The sequence below is a fragment of the Colletes latitarsis genome, unplaced genomic scaffold (genome assembly GCF_051014445.1).
Source record: "Colletes latitarsis isolate SP2378_abdomen unplaced genomic scaffold, iyColLati1 scaffold0006, whole genome shotgun sequence".
Lineage (NCBI taxonomy): Eukaryota > Metazoa > Arthropoda > Insecta > Hymenoptera > Colletidae > Colletes > Colletes latitarsis.
The window spans coordinates 33,781,919-33,808,646 of record NW_027488366.1 but is presented as its reverse complement, the minus strand read 5'-3'; positions in this window follow the sequence as shown (position 1 = coordinate 33,808,646).

Below are 26,728 nucleotides of genomic sequence, written 5' to 3'. Positions count from 1 at the left end.
TGATTGCAAATACCAGAACTAACCCAGACATAACCGGCGTTATCCCCTAAAATATTAATCGCAGCCAGGTTTAATTGACTGTTTCGGTGTGGTACCGCATTACTACGTGATCCAAACCAGAGAAAGGCCAGGATCTGGCCAACAAGGATGAGAAAAATGCGAATATATGATCCAGATGATTGCAAATACCAGAACTAACCCTGACATAACCAGCGTTATCATCTAAAATATTAATCGCAACCAGGTATAATTGACTGTTTCGGTGTGGTACCACATTACTACGTGATCCAAACCAGAAAAGGGCCACGGTCTGGCCAACAAGTGTGCGAAAAACGCGAAAGTATGAGCCAGATGATTGCTAATACCAGAACTAACACAGACATAACCAGCGTTATCCTCTAAAATACTAATCGGAACCAGCTTCTATTGACCGTTTCAGTGTGGTACCACATTACTACGTTATCCCAACGAGAAAAGGGCCAAGGTCTGGCCAACAAGTGTGCGAAAAACGCGAAAGTATGAGCCAGATGGTTGCAAATACCAGAACTGTCCCAGACATACCCAGCGTTATCCACTAAAATATTATTCGCAACCAGGTTTAATTGACTGTTTCGGTGTGGTACCACATTACTACGTGGTCCAAGCCAGAAAAGGGCCAGGATCTGGCCAACAAGTATGCGAAAAATGCGAAAGTACGAGCCAGATAAGGACAAATCCCAGACCTACCGGAGACATAACCGGCGTTATCCTCGAAAATATTAATCGCAACCAGTTTAATAGACTGTTTCGGCGTGGAAACTCATTACTACGGGATCCAAAGCAGAAAAAACCCAGGATCTGGTCAACAAGTATGCGAAAAACGCGAAAGTATGAGCCAGATGATTTCAAATACCAGAACTAACACAGGCATAACCAGCGTTATCCTCTAAAGTATTATTCGGAACCAGCTTCTATTGACTGTTTCAGTGTGGTACCACATTACTACGTGATCCAAACCAGAAAAAGCCCAGGATCTGGCCAACTAGTATGCGAAAAACGCGAATATATGAGCCATCTCATGATTGCAAATACCAGAACTAACCCTGACATAACCAGCGTTATCCTCTAAAATACGCATCGGAACATGCTTTTAATGACTGTTTCAGTGTGGTACCATATTACTACGTGATCCAAACCAGAAAAAGCCCAGGATCGGGCCAACAAGAATGCGAAAAATGCGAAAGTACGAGCCTGATGAGGGAAAATCCCAGACCTAACCGAGACGTAACCGGCGTTATCCCCTAAAATATTAAGCGCAACCAGTTATAATTGACTCTTTCGGTGTGGTACCGCATTGCTACGATGATCCAAACCAGAAAGAGGCCAGGATCTGGCCAACAAGTATGCGAAAAATGCGAAAGTATGAGCCAGATGATTGCAAATACCAGAACTAACACAGACATAACCAGCGTTATCCTCTAAAATATTAATCGCAACCAGGTTTACTTGACAGCTTCAGTGTGGTACCACATTACTACGTGATCCAAACCAGAAAAAGCCGAGGATCTGGCCAACAAGTATGCGAATAACGCGGAAGTATGTGCCAGATGATTGCAAATACCAGAACTAACACAGACATAACCAGCGTTATCCTCTAAAATACTAATCGGAACCAGCTTTTATTGACTGTTTCAGTGTGGTACCACATTACTACGTGATCCGAACCAGAAAAAGCCCAGGATCTGGCCAACAAGTATGCGAAAAACGCGAATATATGAGCCGGATGATTGCAAGTACCAGAACTAACCCTGACATAACCAGCGTTATCCTCTAAAATACGAATCGGAACATGCTTTTAATGACTGTTTCAGTGTTGTAACACATTACTACGTGATCCAAACCAGAAAAAGCCCAGGATCTGGCCAACAAGTATGCGAAACGTGCGAAAGTACGAGGCAGATGAGGGCAAATCCCAGACCTAACCGTGACATAACCGGCGTTATCCTCGAAAATATTAATCGCAACCAGGTTCAATTGACTGTTTCGGTGTGGAACCACAATACGACGGGATCCAATCTACAAAAAACCCAAGACCTGGCCAACAAGAATGCGAAAAATGCGAAAGTATTAGCCAGATGAGGGCAAATACCAGACCTAACCCAGACATAACCGGCGTTATCCTCTAAAATATTAATCGGACCCAGGAATAATTGACTGTTTCGGTGTGGAACCACATTACTACGGGATCCAAACCAGAAAAACCCAGGATCTGGACAACAACTATGAGAAAAACGCGAAAGTATGAGCCAGATGATTGCAAATACCAGAACTATCCCAGACATAACCAGCGTTATCCTCTAAAATGTTATTCGCAACCAGGTTTAATTGACTGTTTCAGTCTGGTACCACTTTACTACGTGGTCCAAGCCAGAAGAAGGCCAGGATCTGGCTAACAAGTATGCGAAAAATGCGATAGTCCGAGCCAGATGAGGGCAAATACCAGACCTAACCGAGACATAACTGGCGTTATCCTCGAAAATATTAATCGCAACCAGGTTCAATTGACTGTTTCGGTGTGGAACCACATTACTACGTGATCCAAACCAGAAAAAGTCCAGGATCTGGCCAACAAGTATGCGAAAAATGCGAAGGTATGAGCCAGATGATTGCAAATTCCAGAACTAACCCTGACATAACCAGCGTTATCCTCTAGAATACGAATCGGAACATGCTTTTAATGACTGTTTCAGTGTTGTAACACATTACTACGTGATCCAAACCAGAAAAATCCCAGGATCGGGCCAACAAGAATGCGAGAAACGCGAAAGTACGAGCCAGATGAGGACAAATCCCAGACCTACCCGAGACGTAACCGGTGTTATGCTCTAAAATATTAATCGCAACCAGTTTAATTAACTGTTTCGGTGTGGAACCTCATAACTACGGGATCCAAAACTGAAAAAACCCAGGACCTGGCTAACAAGTATGCGAAAAACGCGAAAGTATGAGCCAGATGATTGCAAATACCAGAACAATCCCAGGCATAACCAGCGTTATCCTCTAAAATACTAAGCGGAACCAGCTTTTATTGACAGTGTGGTACCACATTACTACGTGATCCAAACCAGAAAAAGCCCAGGATCTGGCCAACAAGTATGCGAAACGTGCGAAAGTACCAGGCAGATGAGGGCAAATCCCAGACCTAACCGTGACATAACCGGCGTTATCCACTAAAATCTTTATCGCAACCAGGTTTAATACACTGTTTCGGTGTGGTACCGCATTACTACGTGATCCAAACCATAAAAAGGCTAGAATGAGGCCAACAAGTAAGCGAAAGATGCGAAAGTACGAGCGACATGAGGGCAAATACTAGACCTTACCTAGACATAACCGGCGTTATCCTCTAAAATATTAATCGCAACCAGGTTTAATTGACTGTTTCGGTGTGGAACCACAATACGACGGGATCCAATCTACAAAAAACCCAAGACCTGGCCAACAAGAATGCGAAAAATGCGAAAGTACGAGCGACATGAGGGCAAATACTAGACCTAACCTAGACATAACCGGCGTTATCCTCTAAAATATTAATCGCAACCAGGTTTAATTGACTGTTTCGGTGTGGAACCACAATACGACGGGATCCAATCTACAAAAAACCCAAGACCTGGCCAACAAGAATGCGAAAAATGCGAAAGTATTAGCCAGATGAGGGCAAATACCAGACCTAACCCAGACATAACCGGCGTTATCCTCTAAAATATTAATCGGACCCAGGTTTAATTGACTGTTTCGGTGTGGAACCACATTACTACGGGATCCAAACCAGAAAAACCCAGGATCTGGCCAACAACTATGAGAAAAACGCGAAAGTATGAGCCAGATGATTGCAAATACCAGAACTATCCCAGACATAACCAGCGTTATCCTCTAAAATGTTATTCGCAACCAGGTTTAATTGACTGTTTCAGTCTGGTACCACTTTACTACGTGGTCCAACCCAGAAGAAGGCCAGGATCTGGCTAACAAGTATGCGAAAAATGCGATAGTCCGAGCCAGATGAGGGCAAATACCAGACCTAACCGAGACATAACTGGCGTTATCCTCGAAAATATTAATCGCAACCAGGTTCAATTGACTGTTTCGGTGTGGAACCACATTACTACGGGATCCAAACCAGAAAAAACCCAGGATCTGGCCAACAACTATGAGAAAAACGCGAATGTATGAGCCAGATGATTGCAAATACCAGAACTAACCCAGACATAACCAGCGTTATCCTCTAAAATATTAATCGCAACCAGGTTTAATTGACTGTTTCGGTGTGGCACTGCATTACTACGTGATCCAGACCAGAAAAAGGCCAGGATCTGGCCTACAAGTATGCGCAAAATGCGAAAGTACGAGCCAGATGAGGGCAAATCCCAGACCAAACCGAGACATAACCGGCGTTATCCTCTAAAATATTAATCGCAACCAGGTTTAATTGACTGTTTCGGTGTGGTACCGCATTACTACGTGATCCAAACCAGAAAAAGGCCAGGATCTGGCCAACATGTATGCGAAAAATGCGAAGGTATGAGCCAGATGATTGCAAATTCCAGAACTAACCCTGACATAACCAGCGTTATCCTCTAGAATACGAATCGGAACATGCTTTTAATGACTGTTTCAGTGTTGTAACACATTACTACGTGATCCAAACCAGAAAAATCCCAGGATCTGGCCAACAAGAATGCGAGAAACGCGAAAGTACGAGCCAGATGAGGACAAATCCCAGACCTACCCGAGACGTAACCGGTGTTATCCTCTAAAATATTAATCGCAACCAGTTTAATTAACTCTTTCGGTGTGGAACCACATAACTACGGGATCCAAAACTGAAAAAACCCAGGATCTGGCAAACAAGTATGCGAAAAACGCGAAAGTATGAGCCAGATGATTGCAAATACCAGAACAATCCCAGGCATAACCAGCGTTATCCTCTAAAATACTAAGCGGAACCAGCTTTTATTGACAGTGTGGTACCACATTACTACGTGATCCAGACCAGAAAAAGGCCAGGATCTGGCCTACAAGTATGCGCAAAATGCGAAAGTACGCGGCAGATGAGGGCAAATCCCAGACCTAACCGTGACATAACCGGCGTTATCCTCTAAAATATTAATCGGACCCAGGTTTAATTGACTGTTTCGGTGTGGAACCACATTACTACGGGATCCAAACCAGAAAAACCCAGGATCTGGCCAACAACTATGAGAAAAACGCGAAAGTATGAGCCAGATGATTGCAAATACCAGAACTATCCCAGACATAACCAGCGTTATCCTCTAAAATGTTATTCGCAACCAGGTTTAATTGACTGTTTCAGTCTGGTACCACTTTACTACGTGGTCCAAGCCAGAAGAAGGCCAGGATCTGGCTAACAAGTATGCGAAAAATGCGATAGTCCGAGCCAGATGAGGGCAAATACCAGACCTAACCGAGACATAACTGGCGTTATCCTCGAAAATATTAATCGCAACCAGGTTCAATTGACTGTTTCGGTGTGGAACCACATTACTACGGGATCCAAACCAGAAAAAACCCAGGATCTGGCCAACAACTATGAGAAAAACGCGAATGTATGAGCCAGATGATTGCAAATACCAGAACTAACCCAGACATAACCAGCGTTATCCTCTAAAATATTAATCGCAACCAGGTTTAATTGACTGTTTCGGTGTGGCACTGCATTACTACGTGATCCAGACCAGAAAAAGGCCAGGATCTGGCCTACAAGTATGCGCAAAATGCGAAAGTACGAGCCAGATGAGGGCAAATCCCAGACCAAACCGAGACATAACCGGCGTTATCCTCTAAAATATTAATCGCAACCAGGTTTAATTGACTGTTTCGGTGTGGTACCGCATTACTACGTGATCCAAACCAGAAAAAGGCCAGGATCTGGCCAACAAGTATGCGAAAAAGGCGAAGGTATGAGCCAGATGATTGCAAATTCCAGAACTAACCCTGACATAACCAGCGTTATCCTCTAGAATACGAATCGGAACATGCTTTTAATGACTGTTTCAGTGTTGTAACACATTACTACGGGATCCAAACCAGAAAAACCCAGGATCTGGCCAACAACTATGAGAAAAACGCGAAAGTATGAGCCAGATGATTACAAATACCAGAACTATCCCAGACATAACCAGCGTTATCCTCTAAAATGTTATTCGCAACCAGGTTTAATTGACTGTTTCAGTCTGGTACCACTTTACTACGTGGTCCAAGCCAGAAGAAGGCCAGGATCTGGCTAACAAGTATGCGAAAAATGCGATAGTCCGAGCCAGATGAGGGCAAATACCAGACCTAACCGAGACATAACTGGCGTTATCCTCGAAAATATTAATCGCAACCAGGTTCAATTGACTGTTTCGGTGTGGAACCACATTACTACGGGATCCAAACCAGAAAAAACCCAGGATCTGGCCAACAACTATGAGAAAAACGCGAATGTATGAGCCAGATGATTGCAAATACCAGAACTAACTCAGACATGACCAGCGTTATCCTCTAAAATACTGATCGGAACCAGCTTCTATTGACTGTTTCGGTGTGGAACCACATTACTACGTGATCCAAACCAGAAAAAGGACAGGATCTGGCCAACAAGTATGCGAAAAACGTGATAGTACGAGCCAGATGAGGACAAATCCCAGACCTACCCGAGACATAACCGGCGTTATCCTCTAAAATATTAATCGCAACCAGTTTAATTGAGTGTTCCGGTGTGGAACCTCATTACTACGGGATCCAAAACAGAAAAAGCACAGGATCTGGCCAACTAGTATGCGAAAAACGCGGAAGTATGTGCCAGATGATAGCAAATACCAGAACTAACCCAGACATAACCAGCGTTATCCTCTAAAATACTTATAGGAACCAGCTTCTATTCACTGTTTCAGTGTGGCACCACATTGCTACGTGATCCAAACCAGAAATGGGCCAGGGTCTGGCCAACAAGTATGCGAAAAATGGGAATGTCCGAGCCAGATGAGGGCAAATACCAGACCTAACCGAGACATAACCGGCGTTATCCTCTAAAATATTAATCGCAACCAGGTTCAATTGACTGTTTCTGTGTGGAACCACATTACTACGGGACCCAAACCAGAGAAAGGCCAGGATCTGGCCAACAAGGATGAGAAAAATGCGAATATATGATCCAGATGAGGGCAAATCACAGGAAAAACCGAGACATAACCGTCGTTATCCTCTAAAATATTAATCGCAACCAGGTTGAATTGACTGTTTCGGTGTGGTGACGCATTACTACGTGATCCAAACCAGAAAAAGGCCAGGATCTGGCCAACCAGTATGCGAAAAATGCGAAAGTACGAGCCAGATGAGGACAAATCCCAGACCTACCCGAGACATAACCGGCGTTATCCTTTAAAATATTAATCTCAACCAGGTTTAATTGACCGTTTCTTTGTGGAACCACATTACTACGTGATCCAAACCAGAAAAGGGCCAGGATCTGGCCAACAAGTATGCGAAAAATGCGAAAGTACGAGCCAGATGAGGGAAAATCCCAGACCTAACCCAGACATAACCGGCGTTATCCTCTAAAATGTTATTCGCAACCAGGTTTAATTCACTGTTTGAGTCTGGTGCAACTTTACTACGTGATCCAAACCAGAAAAAGCCCAGGATCTGGCCAACAAGTATGCGAAAAATGAGAAAGTATGAGCCAGATGATTGCAAATACCAGAACTAACCCAGACATAACCGGCGTTATCCCCTAAAATATTAATCGCAACCAGGTTTAATTGACTGTTTCGGTGTGGTACCGCATTACTACGTGATCCAAACCAGAGAAAGGCCAGGATCTGGCCAACAAGGATGAGAAAAATGCGAATATATGATCCAGATGATTGCAAATACCAGAACTAACCCTGACATAACCGGCGTAATCCTCTAAAATATTAATCGCAACCAGGTTTAATTGACTGTTTCGGTGTGGAACCACAATACGACGGGATCCAATCTACAAAAAACCAACGATCTGGCCAACAAGTATGCGAAAAATGCGAAAGTATGAGCCAGATGATTGCAAATACCAGAACTAACCCAGACGTAACCAGCGTTATCCTCTAAGATACTTATCGGAACCAGCTTCTATTGACTGTTTCAGTGTGGTACCACATTACTACGTGATCAAACCAGAAAAACCCAGGATCTGGCCAACAACTATGAGAAAAACGCGAAAGTATGAGCCAGATGATTGCAAATACCAGAACTATCCCAGACATAACCAGCGTTATCCTCTAAAATATTATTCGCAACCAGGTTTAATTGACTGCTTCAGTCTGGTACCACTTTACTACGTGGTCCAAGCCAGAAGAAGGGCAGGATCTGGCTAACAAGTATGCGAAAAACGCGAAAGCATTTGCCAGACGATAGCAAATACCAGAACTAACCCAGACATAACCAGCATTATCCTCTAAAATACTTCTAGGAACCAGCTTCTATTGACTGTTTCAGTGTGGTACCACATTACAACGTGATCCAAACCAGAAAAGGGCCAGGGTCTGGCCAACAAGTATGCGAAAAATGGGAAAGTCCGAGCCAGATGAGGGCAAATACCAGACCTAACCGAGACATAACCGGCGTTATCCTCTAAAATATTAATCGCAACCAGGTTTAATTGACTGTTTCAGTGTGGTACCACATTACTACGTGATCCAAACCAGAAAAAGCCCAGGATCTGGCCAACAAGTATGCGAAAAACGCGAATGTATGAGCTAGATGATTGCAAATACCAGAACTAACCCAGACATAACCAGCGCTATCCTCTAAAATACTGATCGGAACCAGCTTCTAATGACTGTTTCAGTGTGGTAGCACATTACTACGTGATCCAAACCAGAAAAAGGCCAGGATCTGGCCAACAGGTATGCGAAAAACGTGAAAGTACGAGCCAGATGAGGACAAATCCCAGACCTACCTGAGACATAACCGGCGTTATCCCCTAAAATATTAATCGCAACCAGGTTTAATTGACTGTTTCGGTGTGGTACCGCATTACTACGTGATCCAAACCAGAGAAAGGCCAGGATCTGGCTAACAAGGATGAGAAAAATGCGAATATATGATCCAGATGATTGCAAATACCAGAACTAACCCTGACATAACCAGCGTTATCATCCAAAATATTAATCGCAACCAGGTATAATTGACTGTTTCGGTGTGGTACCACATTACTACGTGATCCAAACCAGAAAAGGGCCACGGTCTGGCCAACAAGTGTGCGAAAAACGCGAAAGTATGAGCCAGATGATTGCTAATACCAGAACTAACACAGACATAACCAGCGTTATCCTCTAAAATACTAATCGGAACCAGCTTTTATTGACTGTTTCAGTGTGGTACCACATTACTACGTGATCCAAACCTGAAAAAGCCCAGGATCTGGCCAAGAAGTATGCGAAAAACGCGAATATATGAGCCAGATGATTGCAGATACCAGAACTAACCCTGACATAACCAGCGTTATCCTCTAAAATACGAATCGGAACATGCTTTTAATGACTGTTTCAGTTTGGTACCACATTACTACGTGATCCAAACCAGGAAAAGCCCAGGATCGGGCCAACAAGAATGCGAAAAATGCGAAAGTACGAGCCAGATGAGGGAAAATCCCAGACCTAACCGAGACGTAACCGGCGTTATCCCCTAAAATATTAATCGCAACCAGGTATAATTGACTGTTTCGGTGTGGTACCGCATGACTACGTGATCCAAACCATAAAAAGGCTAGGATGAGGCCAACAAGTAAGCGAAAGATGCAAAAGTACGAGCGACATGAGGGTAAATACTAGACCTAACCTAGACATAACCGGCGTAATCCTCTAAAATATTATTCGCAACCAGGTTTAATTGACTGTTTCGGTGTGGTACTGCATTACTACGTGATCCAGACCAGAAAAAGGCCAGGATCTGGGCAGCAAGTATGCGCAAAATGCGAAAGTACGAGCCAGATGAGGGCAAATCCCAGACCAAACCGAGACATAAACGGCGTTATCCTCTAAAATATTAATCGCAACCAGGTTTAATTGACTGTTTCGGTGTGGTACTGCATTACTACGTGATCCAGACCAGAAAAAGGCCAGGATCTGGCCAACAACTATGAGAAAAACGCGAAAGTATGAGCCAGATGATTGCAAATACCAGAACTATCCCAGACATAACCAGCGTTATCCTCTAAAATATTATTCGCAACCAGGTTTAATTGACTGCTTCAGTCTGGTACCACTTTACTACGTGGTCCAAGCCAGAAGAAGGGCAGGATCTGGCTAACAAGTATGCGAAAAACGCGAAAGCATTTGCCAGACGATAGCAAATACCAGAACTAACCCAGACATAACCAGCGTTATCCTCTAAAATACTTATAGGAACCAGCTTCTATTGACTGTTTCAGTGTGGTACCACATTACAACGTGATCCAAACCAGAAAAGGGCCAGGGTCTGGCCAACAAGTATGCGAAAAATGGGAAAGTCCGAGCCAGATGAGGGCAAATACCAGACCTAACCGAGACATAACCGGCGTTATCCTCTAATATATTAATCGCATCCAGGTTTAATTGACTGTTTCGGTGTTGTACCGCATTACTACGTGATCCAAACCAGAGAGAGGCCAGGATCTGGCCAACAAGAATGCGAAAAAAGCGAAAGTACGAGCCAGATGTGGGCAAATCCCAGACCTACCCGAGACATAACCGGCGTTATCCTCTAAAATATTAATCGCAACCAGGTTTAATTGACTGTTTCAGTGTGGTACCACATTACTACGTGATCCAAACCAGAAAAAGCCCAGGATCTTGCCAACAAGTATGCGAAAAACGCGAATGTATGAGCTAGATGATTGCAAATACCAGAACTAACCCAGACATAACCAGCGCTATCCTCTAAAATACTGATCGGAACCAGCTTCTATTGACTGTTTCTGTGTGGTAGCACATTACTACGTGATCCAAACCAGAAAAAGGCCAGGATCTGGCCAACAAGTATGCGAAAAACGTGAAAGTACGAGCCAGATGAGGACAAATCCCAGACCTACCTGAGTCATAACTGGCGTTATCCTCTAAAATATTAATCTCAACCAGGTTTAATTGACTGTTTTGTTGTGGAACCACATTACTACGGGATCCAAACCAGAAAAAACCCAGGATCTGGCCAACAAGTATGCGAAAAATGCGAAAGTATGAGCCAGATGATTGCAAATACCAGAACTAACCCAGACATAACCGGCGTTATCCCCTAAAATATTAATCGCAACCAGGTTTAATTGACTGTTTCGGTGTGGTACCGCATTACTACGTGATCCAAACCAGAAAAGGGCCAGGATCGGGCCAACAAGAATGCGCAAAATGCGAAAGTATGAGCCAGATGATTGCAAATTCCAGAACTAACCCTGACATAACCAGCGTTATCCTGTAGAATACGAATCGGAACATGCTTTTAATGACTGTTTCAGTGTTGTAACACATTACTACGTGATCCAAACCTGAAAAAGCCCAGGATCGGGCCAACAAGAATGCGAAAAATGCGAAAGTACGAGCCAGATGATTGCAAATACCAGAACTAACCGAGACGTAACCGGCGTTATCCCCTAAAATATTAATCGCAACCAGTTATAATTGATTGTTTCGGTGTGGTGCCGCATTGCAACGATGATCCAATCCAGAAAGAGGCCAGTGTCTAACCAACGAGTATGCGAAAAATGCGAAAGTACGAGCCAGATGAGGGAAAATCCCAGACCTAACCCAGACATAACCGGCGTTATCCTCGAAAATATTATTCGCAACCAGGTTTAATTGACTGTTTGAGTCAGGTGCAACTTTACTACGTGATCCAAACCAGAAAAAGCCCAGGATCTGGCCAACAAGTATGCGAAAAATTCGAAAGAACGCGCCAGATGAGGGCAAATACCAGACCTAACCCAGACATAACCGGCGTTATCCAATAAAATATTAATCTCAACCAGGTTCAATTGACTGTTTCGTTGTGGAACCACATTACTATGTGATCCACACCAGGAAAGGGCCAGGGTCTGGCCAACAAGTGTGCGAAAAACGTGATAGTACGAGCCAGATGAGGACAAATCCCAGACCTACCCGAGACATAACCGGCGTTATCCTCTAAAATATTAATCGCAACCAGTTTAATTGAGTGTTCCGGTGTGGAGCCTCATTACTACGGGATCCAAAACAGAAAAAGCACAGGATCTGGCCAACTAGTATGCGAAAAACGCGGAAGTATGTGCCAGATGATAGCAAATACCAGAACTAACCCAGACATAACCAGCGTTATCCTCTAAAATACTTATAGGAACCAGCTTCTATTCACTGTTTCAGTGTGGCACCACATTGCTACGTGATCCAAACCAGAAATGGGCCAGGGTCTGGCCAACAAGTATGCGAAAAATGGGAATGTCCGAGCCAGATGAGGGCAAATACCAGACCTAACCGAGACATAACCGGCGTTATCCTCTAAAATATTAATCGCAACCAGGTTCAATTGACTGTTTCTGTGTGGAACCACATTACTACGGGACCCAAACCAGAGAAAGGCCAGGATCTGGCCAACAAGGATGAGAAAAATGCGAATATATGATCCAGATGAGGGTAAATCACAGGAAAAACCGAGACATAACCGTCGTTATCCTCTAAAATATTAATCGCAACCAGGTTGAATTGACTGTTTCGGTGTGGTGACGCATTACTACGTGATCCAAACCAGAAAAAGGCCAGGATCTGGCCAACCAGTATGCGAAAAATGCGAAAGTACGAGCCAGATGAGGACAAATCCCAGACCTACCCGAGACATAACCGGCGTTATCCTTTAAAATATTAATCTCAACCAGGTTTAATTGACCGTTTCTTTGTGGAACCACATTACTACGTGATCCAAACCAGAAAAGGGCCAGGATCTGGCTAACAAGTATGCGAAAAACGCGAAAGCATTTGCCAGACGATAGCAAATACCAGAACTAACCCAGACATAACCAGCATTATCCTCTAAAATACTTCTAGGAACCAGCTTCTATTGACTGTTTCAGTGTGGTACCACATTACAACGTGATCCAAACCAGAAAAGGGCCAGGGTCTGGCCAACAAGTATGCGAAAAATGGGAAAGTCCGAGCCAGATGAGGGCAAATACCAGACCTAACCGAGACATAACCGGCGTTATCCTCTAAAATATTAATCGCAACCAGGTTTAATTGACTGTTTCAGTGTGGTACCACATTACTACGTGATCCAAACCAGAAAAAGCCCAGGATCTGGCCAACAAGTATGCGAAAAACGCGAATGTATGAGCTAGATGATTGCAAATACCAGAACTAACCCAGACATAACCAGCGCTATCCTCTAAAATACTGATCGGAACCAGCTTCTAATGACTGTTTCAGTGTGGTAGCACATTACTACGTGATCCAAACCAGAAAAAGGCCAGGATCTGGCCAACAGGTATGCGAAAAACGTGAAAGTACGAGCCAGATGAGGACAAATCCCAGACCTACCTGAGACATAACCGGCGTTATCCCCTAAAATATTAATCGCAACCAGGTTTAATTGACTGTTTCGGTGTGGTACCGCATTACTACGTGATCCAAACCAGAGAAAGGCCAGGATCTGGCTAACAAGGATGAGAAAAATGCGAATATATGATCCAGATGATTGCAAATACCAGAACTAACCCTGACATAACCAGCGTTATCATCCAAAATATTAATCGCAACCAGGTATAATTGACTGTTTCGGTGTGGTACCACATTACTACGTGATCCAAACCAGAAAAGGGCCACGGTCTGGCCAACAAGTGTGCGAAAAACGCGAAAGTATGAGCCAGATGATTGCTAATACCAGAACTAACACAGACATAACCAGCGTTATCCTCTAAAATACTAATCGGAACCAGCTTTTATTGACTGTTTCAGTGTGGTACCACATTACTACGTGATCCAAACCTGAAAAAGCCCAGGATCTGGCCAAGAAGTATGCGAAAAACGCGAATATATGAGCCAGATGATTGCAGATACCAGAACTAACCCTGACATAACCAGCGTTATCCTCTAAAATACGAATCGGAACATGCTTTTAATGACTGTTTCAGTTTGGTACCACATTACTACGTGATCCAAACCAGGAAAAGCCCAGGATCGGGCCAACAAGAATGCGAAAAATGCGAAAGTACGAGCCAGATGAGGGAAAATCCCAGACCTAACCGAGACGTAACCGGCGTTATCCCCTAAAATATTAATCGCAACCAGGTATAATTGACTGTTTCGGTGTGGTACCGCATGACTACGTGATCCAAACCATAAAAAGGCTAGGATGAGGCCAACAAGTAAGCGAAAGATGCAAAAGTACGAGCGACATGAGGGTAAATACTAGACCTAACCTAGACATAACCGGCGTAATCCTCTAAAATATTATTCGCAACCAGGTTTAATTGACTGTTTCGGTGTGGTACTGCATTACTACGTGATCCAGACCAGAAAAAGGCCAGGATCTGGGCAGCAAGTATGCGCAAAATGCGAAAGTACGAGCCAGATGAGGGCAAATCCCAGACCAAACCGAGACATAAACGGCGTTATCCTCTAAAATATTAATCGCAACCAGGTTTAATTGACTGTTTCGGTGTGGTACTGCATTACTACGTGATCCAGACCAGAAAAAGGCCAGGATCTGGCCAACAACTATGAGAAAAACGCGAAAGTATGAGCCAGATGATTGCAAATACCAGAACTATCCCAGACATAACCAGCGTTATCCTCTAAAATATTATTCGCAACCAGGTTTAATTGACTGCTTCAGTCTGGTACCACTTTACTACGTGGTCCAAGCCAGAAGAAGGGCAGGATCTGGCTAACAAGTATGCGAAAAACGCGAAAGCATTTGCCAGACGATAGCAAATACCAGAACTAACCCAGACATAACCAGCGTTATCCTCTAAAATACTTATAGGAACCAGCTTCTATTGACTGTTTCAGTGTGGTACCACATTACAACGTGATCCAAACCAGAAAAGGGCCAGGGTCTGGCCAACAAGTATGCGAAAAATGGGAAAGTCCGAGCCAGATGAGGGCAAATACCAGACCTAACCGAGACATAACCGGCGTTATCCTCTAATATATTAATCGCATCCAGGTTTAATTGACTGTTTCGGTGTTGTACCGCATTACTACGTGATCCAAACCAGAGAGAGGCCAGGATCTGGCCAACAAGAATGCGAAAAAAGCGAAAGTACGAGCCAGATGTGGGCAAATCCCAGACCTACCCGAGACATAACCGGCGTTATCCTCTAAAATATTAATCGCAACCAGGTTTAATTGACTGTTTCAGTGTGGTACCACATTACTACGTGATCCAAACCAGAAAAAGCCCAGGATCTTGCCAACAAGTATGCGAAAAACGCGAATGTATGAGCTAGATGATTGCAAATACCAGAACTAACCCAGACATAACCAGCGCTATCCTCTAAAATACTGATCGGAACCAGCTTCTATTGACTGTTTCTGTGTGGTAGCACATTACTACGTGATCCAAACCAGAAAAAGGCCAGGATCTGGCCAACAAGTATGCGAAAAACGTGAAAGTACGAGCCAGATGAGGACAAATCCCAGACCTACCTGAGTCATAACTGGCGTTATCCTCTAAAATATTAATCTCAACCAGGTTTAATTGACTGTTTTGTTGTGGAACCACATTACTACGGGATCCAAACCAGAAAAAACCCAGGATCTGGCCAACAAGTATGCGAAAAATGCGAAAGTATGAGCCAGATGATTGCAAATACCAGAACTAACCCAGACATAACCGGCGTTATCCCCTAAAATATTAATCGCAACCAGGTTTAATTGACTGTTTCGGTGTGGTACCGCATTACTACGTGATCCAAACCAGAAAAGGGCCAGGATCGGGCCAACAAGAATGTGCAAAATGCGAAAGTATGAGCCAGATGATTGCAAATTCCAGAACTAACCCTGACATAACCAGCGTTATCCTGTAGAATACGAATCGGAACATGCTTTTAATGACTGTTTCAGTGTTGTAACACATTACTACGTGATCCAAACCTGAAAAAGCCCAGGATCGGGCCAACAAGAATGCGAAAAATGCGAAAGTACGAGCCAGATGATTGCAAATACCAGAACTAACCGAGACGTAACCGGCGTTATCCCCTAAAATATTAATCGCAACCAGTTATAATTGATTGTTTCGGTGTGGTGCCGCATTGCAACGATGATCCAATCCAGAAAGAGGCCAGTGTCTAACCAACGAGTATGCGAAAAATGCGAAAGTACGAGCCAGATGAGGGAAAATCCCAGACCTAACCCAGACATAACCGGCGTTATCCTCGAAAATATTATTCGCAACCAGGTTTAATTGACTGTTTGAGTCAGGTGCAACTTTACTACGTGATCCAAACCAGAAAAAGCCCAGGATCTGGCCAACAAGTATGCGAAAAATTCGAAAGAACGCGCCAGATGAGGGCAAATACCAGACCTAACCCAGACATAACCGGCGTTATCCAATAAAATATTAATCTCAACCAGGTTCAATTGACTGTTTCGTTGTGGAACCACATTACTATGTGATCCACACCAGGAAAGGGCCAGGGTCTGGCCAACAAGTGTGCGAAAAACGCGAAAGTATGAGCCAGATGATTGCAAATACCAGAACTAACCCAGACGTAACCAGCGTTATCCTCTAAGATACTTATCGGAACCAGCTTCTATTGACTGTTTCAGTGTGGTACCACATTACTACGTGATCCAAACCAGAAAAGGGCCACGGTCTGGCCAACAAGTGTGCGAAAAACGCGAAAGTATGAGCCAGATGATTGCTAATACCAGAACTAACACAGACATAACCAGCGTTATCCTCTAAAATACTAATCGGAACCAGCTTTTATTGACTGTTTCAGTGTGGTACCACATTACTACGTGAACCAAACCAGAAAAAGCCCAGGATCTGGCCATCAAGTATGCGAAAAACGCGAATATATGAGCCAGATGGTTGCAAATACCAGAACTAACCCTGACATAACCAGCGTTATCCTCTAAAATACGAATCGGAACATGCTTTTAATGACTGTTTCAGTTTGGTACCACATTACTACGTGATCCAAACCAGGAAAAGCCCAGGATCGGGCCAACAAGAATGCGAAAAATGCGAAAGTACGAGCCCGATGAGGGAAAATCCCAGACATAACCGAGACGTAACCGGCGCTATCCCCTAAAATATTAATCGCAACCAGGTATAATTGACTGTTTCGGTGAGGTACCGCATTACTACGTGATCCAAACCATAAAAAGGCTAGGATGAGGCCAACCAGTAAGCGAAAGATGCAAAAGTACGAGCGACATGAGGGCAAATACTAGACCTAACCTAGACATAACCGGCGTTATCCTCTAAAATATTAATCGCAACCAGGTTTAATTGCCTGTTTCGGTGTGGAACCACATTACTGCGGGATCCAAACCAGCAAAAACCTAGGATATGGCCAACAACTATGAGAGAAACGCGAAAGTATGAGCCAGATGATTGCAAATACCAGAACTAACCCAGACATAACCAGCGTTATCCTCTAAGATACTTATCGGAACCAGCTTCTATTGACTGTTTCAGTGTGGTACCACATTACTACGTGATCCAAACCAGAAAAACCCAGGACCTGGCCAACAACTATGAGAAAAACGCGAAAGTATGAGCCAGATGATTGCAAATACCAGAACTACCCCAGACATAACCAGCGTTATCCTCTAAAATATTATTCGCAACCAGGTTTAATTGACTGTTTCAGTCTGGCACCACTTTACTACGTGGTCCAAGCCAGAAGAAGGGCAGGATCTGGCTAACAAGTATGCGAAAAATGCGATAGCCCGAGCCAGATGAGGGCAAATACCAGACATAACCGAGACATAACCGGCGTTATCCTCGAAAATATTAATCTCAACCAGGTTCAATTGACTGTTTCGGTGTGGAACCACATTACTGCGGGATCCAAACCAGCAAAAACCCAGGATATGGCCAGCAACTATGAGAAAAACGCGAAAGTATGAGCCAGATGATTGCAAATACCAGAACTAACCCAGACATAACCAGCGTTATCCTCTAAAGTACTTATCGGAACCAGATTCTATTGACTGTTTCAGTGTGGTACCACATTACTACGTGATCCAAACCAGAAAAGGGCCAGGATCTGGCCAACAAGTGTGCGAAAAACGTGATAGTACGAGTCAGATAAGGACAAATCCCAGACCTACCCGAGACATAACCGGCGTTATCCTCTAAAATATTAATCGCAACCAATTTAATTGACTGTTCCGGTGTGGAACCTCATTACTACGGGATCCAAAACAGAAAAAGCACAGGATCTGGCCAACTAGTATGCGAAAAACGCGGAAGTATGTGCCAGATGATAGCAAATACCAGAACTAACCCAGACATAACCAGCGTTATCCTCTAAAATACTTATCGGAACCAGCTTCTATTGACTGTTTCGGCGTGGAACCACATTACTACGTGATCCAAGCCAGAAAAAGCCCAGGATCTGGCCAACAAGCATGCGAAAAACGCGAAAGTATTTGCCAGATGATAGCAAATACCAGAACTAACCCAGACATAACCAGCGTTATCCTCTAAAATACCTATAGGAACCAGCTTCTATTGACTGTTTCAGTGTGGTACCACATTACAACGTGATCCAAACCAGAAAAGGGCCAGGGTCTGGCCAACAAGTATGCGAAAAATGGGAAAGTCCGAGCCAGATGAGGGCAAATACCAGACCTAACCGAGACATAACCGGCGTTATCCTCTAAAATATTAATCGCAACCAGGTTTAATTGACTGTTTCGGTGTGGTACCGCATTACTACGTGATCCAAACCAGAGAAAGGCCAGGATCTGGCCAACAAGGATGAGAAAAATGCGAATATATGATCCAGATGATTGCAAATACCAGAACTAACCCTGACATAATCAGCGTTATCATCTAAAATATTAATCGCAACCAGGTATAATTGACTGTTTCGGTGTGGTACCGCATTGCTACGATGATCCAAACCAGAGAAAGGCCATGATCTGGCCAACAAGTATGCGAAAATTGCGAAAGTATGAGCCAGGTGATTGCAAATACCAGAACTATGCCTGACATAACCGGCGTTATCCTCTAAAATATTAATCGCAACCAGGTTTAATTGACTGTTTCAGTGTGGTACCACATTACTACGTGATCCAAACCAGAAAAAGCCCAGGATCTGGCCAACAAGTATGCGAAAAATGCGAAAGTATGAGCCAGATGATTCGAAATACCAGAACTAACCCAGACATAACCAGCGTTATCCTCTAAAATATTAATCGCAACGAGGTTTAATTGACAGTATCGGTGTGGTACTGCATTACTACGTGATCCAGACCAGAAAAAGGCCAGGATCTGGCCATCAAGTATGCGCAAAATGCGAAAGTATGAGCCAGATGATTGCAAATACCAGAACTATCCCTGACATAACCCGCGTTATCCTCTAAAATACGAATCGGAACATGCTTTTAATGACTGTTTCAGTGTGGTAACACATTACTACGAGATCCAAACCAGAAAAATCCCAGGATCGGGCCAACAAGAATGCGAGAAACACGAAAGTACGAACCACATGAGGGAAAATCCCAGAAAAAACCGAGACATAACCGGCGTTATCCTCTAAAATATTAATGGCAACCAGGTTTAATTGACTGTTTCGGTGTGGTACCACATTACTACGTGTTCCAAACCAGAAAAAGCCCAGGATCTGGCCAACAGGTATGCGAAAAACGTGAAAGTACGAGTCAGATGAGGTCAAATCCCAGACCTACCCGAGACATAACCGGCGTTATCCTCTAAAATATTAATCGCAACCAGTTTAATTGACTGTTTCGGTGTGGAACCTCATTACTGCGTGATCCAAACCAGATAAAGCCCAGGATCTGGCCAACAAGTATGAGAAAAATGCGAAAGTTCGAGCCAGATGAGGGCAAGTACCAGACCTAACCCAGACAAAACCGGCGTTATCCCCTAAAATATTAATCGCAACCAGGTATAATTGACTGTTTCGGTTTGGTACCGCATTGCTACGATGATCCAAACCAGAAAGAGGCCAGGATCTGGCTAGCAAGTATGCGAAAAATGCGAAAGTACGATCCAGATGAGGGCAAATCCCAGACCTAACCGAGACATAACCGGCGTTATCCTCTAAAATATTAATCGCAACTAGGTTTAATTGACTGTTTCGTTGTGGAACCACATTACTGCGGGATCCAAACCAGAAAAAACCCAGGGTCTGGCCAACAAGTATGCGAAAAATGCGAAAGAACGATCCAGATGAGGGCAAATGCCAGACCTAACCGAGACATAACCGGCGTTATCCTCTAAAATATTAATCGCAACTAGGTTTAATTGACTGTTTCGCTGTGGTACCGCATTACTACGTGATCCAAACCAGAAAAAGGCCAGGATCTGGCCAACAAGTATGCGAAAAATGCGAAAGTATGAGCCAGATGATTGCAAATACCAGAACTATGCCTGACATAAGCAGCGTTATCCTCTAAAATACGAATCAGAACATGCTTTTAATGACTGTTTCAGTGTGGTACCACATTACTACGTGATCCAAACCAGAAAAAGGCCAGGGTCTGTGCCAACAAGTATGCGAAAAATGCGACAGTACGATCCAGATGAGGGCAAATACCAGACCTAACCGAGACGTAACCGGCGCTGTCCTCTAAAATATTAATCGCAACCAGGAATAATTGACTGTTTCGGTGTGGTACCGTATTGCTACGATGATCCAAACCAGAAAGAGGCCAGGATCTGGCTAACAAGTATGCGAAAAATGCGAAAGTACGATCCAGATGAGGGCAAATCCCAGACCTAACCGAGACATAACCGGCGTTATCCTCTAAAATATTAATCGCAACCAGGTTTAATTGACTGTTCCGGTGTGGAACCACATTACTGCGGGATCCAAACCCCAAAAACCCAGGATATGGCCAACAACTATGAGAAAAACGCGAAAGTATGAGCCAGATGATTGCAAATACCAGAACTAACCCAGACATAACCAGCGTTATCCTCTAAGATACTTATCGGAACCAGCTTCTATTGACTGTTTCAGTGTGGTACCACATTACTACGTGATCCAAACCAGAAAAACCCAGGATCTGGCCAACAACTATGAGAAAAACGCGAAAGTATGAGCCAGATGATTGCAAATACCAGAACTATCCCAGACATAACCAGCGTTATCCTCTAAAATATTATTCGCAACCAGGTTTAATTGACTGTTTCAGTCTGGCACCACTTTACTACGTGGTCCAAGCCAGAAGAAGGGCAGGATCTGGCTAACAAGTATGCGAAAAATGCGATAGTCCGAGCCAGATGAGGGCAAATACCAGACCTAACCGAGACATAACCGGCGTTATCCTCGAAGATATTAATCGCAACCAGGTTCAATTGACTGTTTCGGTGTGGAACCACATTACTGCGGGATCCAAACCAGCAAAAACCCAGGATATGGCCAACAACTATGAGAAAAACGCGAAAGTATGAGCCAGATGATTGCAAATACCAGAACTAACCCAGACATAACCAGCGTTATCCTCTAAAATACTAATCGGAACCTGCTTTTATTGACTGTTTCAGTGTGGTACCACATTACTACGGGATCCAAATCAGAAAAAGCCCAGGATCTGGCCAACAAGTATGCGAAAAACGTGATAGTACGAGTCAGATGAGGACAAATCCCAGACCTACCCGAGACATGACCGGCGTTATCCTCTAAAATATTAATCGCAACCAATTTAATTGACTATTCCGGTGTGGAACCTCATTACTACGGGATCCAAAACAGAAAAAGCACAGGATCTGGCCAACTAGTATGCGAAAAACGCGGAAGTATGTGCCAGATGATAGCAAATACCAGAACTAACCCAGACATAACCAGCGTTATCCTCTAAAATACTTATCGGAACCAGCTTCTATTGACTGTTTCGGCGTGGAACCACATTACTACGTGATCCAAGCCAGAAAAAGCCCAGGATCTGGCCAACAAGTATGCGAAAAACGCGAAAGTATTTGCCAGATGATAGCAAATACCAGAACTAACCCAGACATAACCAGCGTTATCCTCTAAAATACCTATAGGAACCAGCTTCTATTGACTGTTTCAGTGTGGTACCACATTACAACGTGATCCAAACCAGAAAAGGGCCAGGGTCTGGCCAACAAGTATGCGAAAAATGGGAAAGTCCGAGCCAGATGAGGGCAAATACCAGACCTAACCGAGACATAACCGGCGTTATCCTCTAAAATATTAATCGCATCCAGGTTCAATTGACTGTTTCGGTGTGGAACCACATTACTACGGGATCCAAACTAGAAAAAACCGAGGATCTGGCCAACAACTATGAGAAAAACGCGAAAGTACGAGCCAGATGGGGGCAAATCCCAGACCTAACCGAGACATAACCAGCGTTATCCTCTAAAATATTAATCGCAACCAGGTTTAATTGACTGTTTCGGTGTTGTACCGCATTACTACGTGATCCAAACCAGAGAGAGGCCAGGATCTGGCCAACAAGAATGCGAAAAAAGCGAAAGTACGAGCCAGATGTGGGCAAATCCCAGACCTACCCGAGACATAGCCGGCGTTATCCTCTAAAATATTAATCGCAACCAGGTTTAATTGACTGTTTCAGTGTGGTACCACATTACTACGTGATCCAAACCAGAAAAAGCCCAGGATCTGGCCAACAAGTATGCGAAAAACGCGAATGTATGAGCTAGATGATTGCAAATACCAGAACTAACCCAGACATAACCAGCGCTATCCTCTAAAATACTGATCGGAACCAGCTTCTATTGACTGTTTCAGTGTGGTACCACATTACTACGTGATCCAAACCAGAAAAAGGCCAGGATCTGGCCAACAAGTATGCGAAAAATGCGAAAGTACGATCCAGATGAGGGCAAATCCCAGACCTAACCGAGACATAACCGGCGTTATCCTCTAAAATATTAATCGCAACCAGGTTTAATTGACTGTTTCGTTGTGGAACCACATTACTGCGGGATCCAAACCAGAAAAAACCCAGGATCTGGCCAACAACTATGAGAAAAACGCGAAAGTACGAGTCACATGAGGGAAAATCCCAGACCTAACCCAGACATAACCGGCGTTATCCTCTAAAATATTAATCGCAACCAGGTTTAATTAACTGTTTCAGTGTGGTACCACATTACTACGTGATCCAAACCAGAAAAAGGCCAGGATCTGCCCAACAAGAATGCGAAAAAGCGAAAGTACGAGCCAGATGTGGGCAAATCCCAGACCTACCCGAGACATAACCGGCGTTATCCTCTAAAATATTAATCGCAACCAGGTTTAATTGACTGTTTCAGTGTGGTACCACATTACTACGTGATCCAAACCAGAAAAAGCCCAGGATCTGGCCAACAAGTATGAGAAAAACGTGAAAGTACGAGACAGATGAGGACAAATCCCAGACCTACCTGAGACATAGCCGGCGTTATTCTTTAAAATATTAATCTCAACCAGGTTTAATTGACTGTTTCGTTGTGGAACCACATTACTACGGGATCCAAACCAGACAAAACCCAGGATCTGGCCAACAAGTATGCGAAAAATGCGAAAGTATGAGCCAGATGATTGCAAATACCAGAACTAACCCAGACATAACCGGCGTTATCCCCTAAAATATTAATCGCAACCAGGTTTAATTGACTGTTTCGGTGTGGTACCGCATTACTACGTGATCCAAACCAGAGAAAGGCCAGGATCTGGCCAACAAGGATGAGAAAAACGCGAAAGTACGAGCCACATGAGGGAAAATCCCAGACCTAACCCAGACATAACCGGCGTTATCCTCTAAAATATTAATCGCAACCAGGTTTAATTAACTGTTTCAGTGTGGTACCACATTACTACGTGATCCAAACCAGAAAAAGCCCAGGATCTGGCCAACAAGTATGCGAAAATCGCTAATGTATGAGCCAGATGATTGCAAATACCAGAACTAACTCAGACATAACCAGCGTTATCCTCTGAAATACTGATCGGAACCAGCTGCTATTGACTGTTTCAGTGTGGCACCACATTACTACGTGATCCAAACCAGAAAAAGGCCAGGATCTGGCCAACAAGTATGCGAAAAACGTGAAAGTACGAGTCAGATGAGGACAAATCCCAGACCTACCCGAGACATAACCGGCGTTATCCTCTAAAATATTAATCGCAATCAGTTTAATTGACTGTTTCGGTGTGGAACCTCATTACTACGTGGTCCGAACCAGATAAAGCCCAGGATCTGGCCAACAAGTATGAGAAAAATGCGAAAGTTCGAGCCAGATGAGGGCAAGTACCAGACCTAACCCAGACAAAACCGGCGTTATCCCCTAAAATATTAATCGCAAACGGGTATAATTGACTGTTTCGGTTTGGAACCGCATTGCTACGATGATCCAAACCAGAAAGAGGCCAGGATCTGGCTAACAAGTATGCGAAAATGCGAAAGTACGATCCAGATGAGGGCAAATCCCAGACCTAACCGAGACATAACCGGCGTTATCCTCTAAAATATTAATCGCAGCCAGGTTTAATTGACTGTTTCGTTGTGGAACCACATTACTGCGGGATCCAAACCAGAAAAAACCCAGGTTCTGGCCAACAAGTATGCGAAAAACGTGAAAGTACGAGTCAGATGAGGACAAATCCCAGACCTACCCGAGACATAACCGGCGTTATCCTCTAAAACATTAATCGCAACCAGTTTAATTGACTGTTTCGGTGTGGAACCTCATTACTACGTGATCCAAACCAGATAAAGCCCAGGATCTGGCCAACAAGTATGAGAAAAATGCGAAAGTTCGAGCCAGATGAGGGCAAGTACCAGACCTAACACAGACAAAACCGGCGTTATCCCCTAAAATATTAATCGCAACCAGGTATAATTGACTGTTTCGCTTTGGTACCGCATTGCTACGATGATCCAAACCAGAAAGAGGTCAGGATCTGGCTAACAAGTATGCGAAAAATGCGAAAGTACGATCCAGATGAGGGCAAATCCCAGACCTAACCGAGACATAACCGGCGTTATCCTCTAAAATATTAATCGCAACCAGGTTTAATTGACTGTTTCGTTGTGGAACCACATTACTGCGGGATCCAAACCAGAAAAAACCCAGGATCTGGCCAACAAGTATGCGAAAAATATGAAAGAACAATCCAGATGAGGGCAAATGCCAGACCTAACCGAGACATAACCGGCGTTATCCTCTAAAATATTAATCGCAACTAGGTATAATTGACTGTTTCGCTGTGGTACCGCATTACTACGTGATCCAAACCAGAAAAAGGCCAGGATCTGGCCAACAAGTATGCGAAAAATGCGAAAGTATGAGCCAGATGATTGCAAATACCAGAACTATGCCTGACATAACCAGCGTTATCCTCTAAAATACGAATCAGAACATGCTTTTAATGACTGTTTCAGTGTGGTACCACATTACTACGTGATCCAAACCAGAAAAAGGCCAGGGTCTGTGCCAACAAGTAAACGAAAACTGCGAAAGTACGATCCAGATGAGGGCAAATCCCAGACCTAACCGAGACATAACCGGCGTTATCCTCTAAAATATTAATCGCAACCAGGTTTAATTGACGGTTTCGTTGTGGAACCACATTACTGCGGGATCCAAACCAGAAAAAACCCAGGATCTGGCCAACAACTATGACAAAAACGCGAAAGTACGAGCCACATGAGGGAAAATCCAAGACCTAACCCAGACATAACCGGCGTTATCCTCTAAAATATTAATCGCAACCAGTTTAATTAACTGTTTCAGTGTGGTACCACATTACTACGTGATCCAAACCAGAAAACGCCCAGGATCTGGCCAACAAGTATGCGAAAATCGCGAATGTATGAGCCAGATGATTGCAAATACCAGAACTAACTCAGCCATAACAAGCGTTATCCCCTAAAATACTGATCGGAGCCAGCTTCTATTGACTGTTTCAGTGTTGCACCACATTACTACGTGATCCCAACCAGAGAAAGGCCAGGATCTGGCCAACAAGTATGCGAAAAACGTGAAAGTACGAGTCAGATGAGGACAAATCCCAGACCTACCCGAGACATAACCGGCGTTATCCTCTAAAATATTAATCGCAACCAGTTTAATTGACTGTTTCGGTGTGGAACCTCATTACTACGTGATCCAAACCAGATAAAGCCCAGGGTCTGGCCAACAAGTATGAGAAAAATGCGAAAGTTCGAGCCAGATGAGGGCAAGTACCAGACCTAACCCAGACAAAACCGGCGTTATCCCCTAAAATATTAATCGCAACCAGGTATAATTGACTGTTTCGGTTTGGTACCGCATTGCTACGATGATCCAAACCAGAAAGAGGCCAGGATCTGGCTAGCAAGTATGCGAAAAATGCGAAAGTACGATCCAGATGAGGGCAAATCCCAGACCTAACCGAGACATAACCGGCGTTATCCTCTAAAATATTAAACGCAACTAGGTTTAATTGACTGTTTCGTTGTGGAACCACATTACTGCGGGATCCAAACCAGAAAAAACCCAGGGTCTGGCCAACAAGTATGCGAAAAATGCGACAGTACGATCC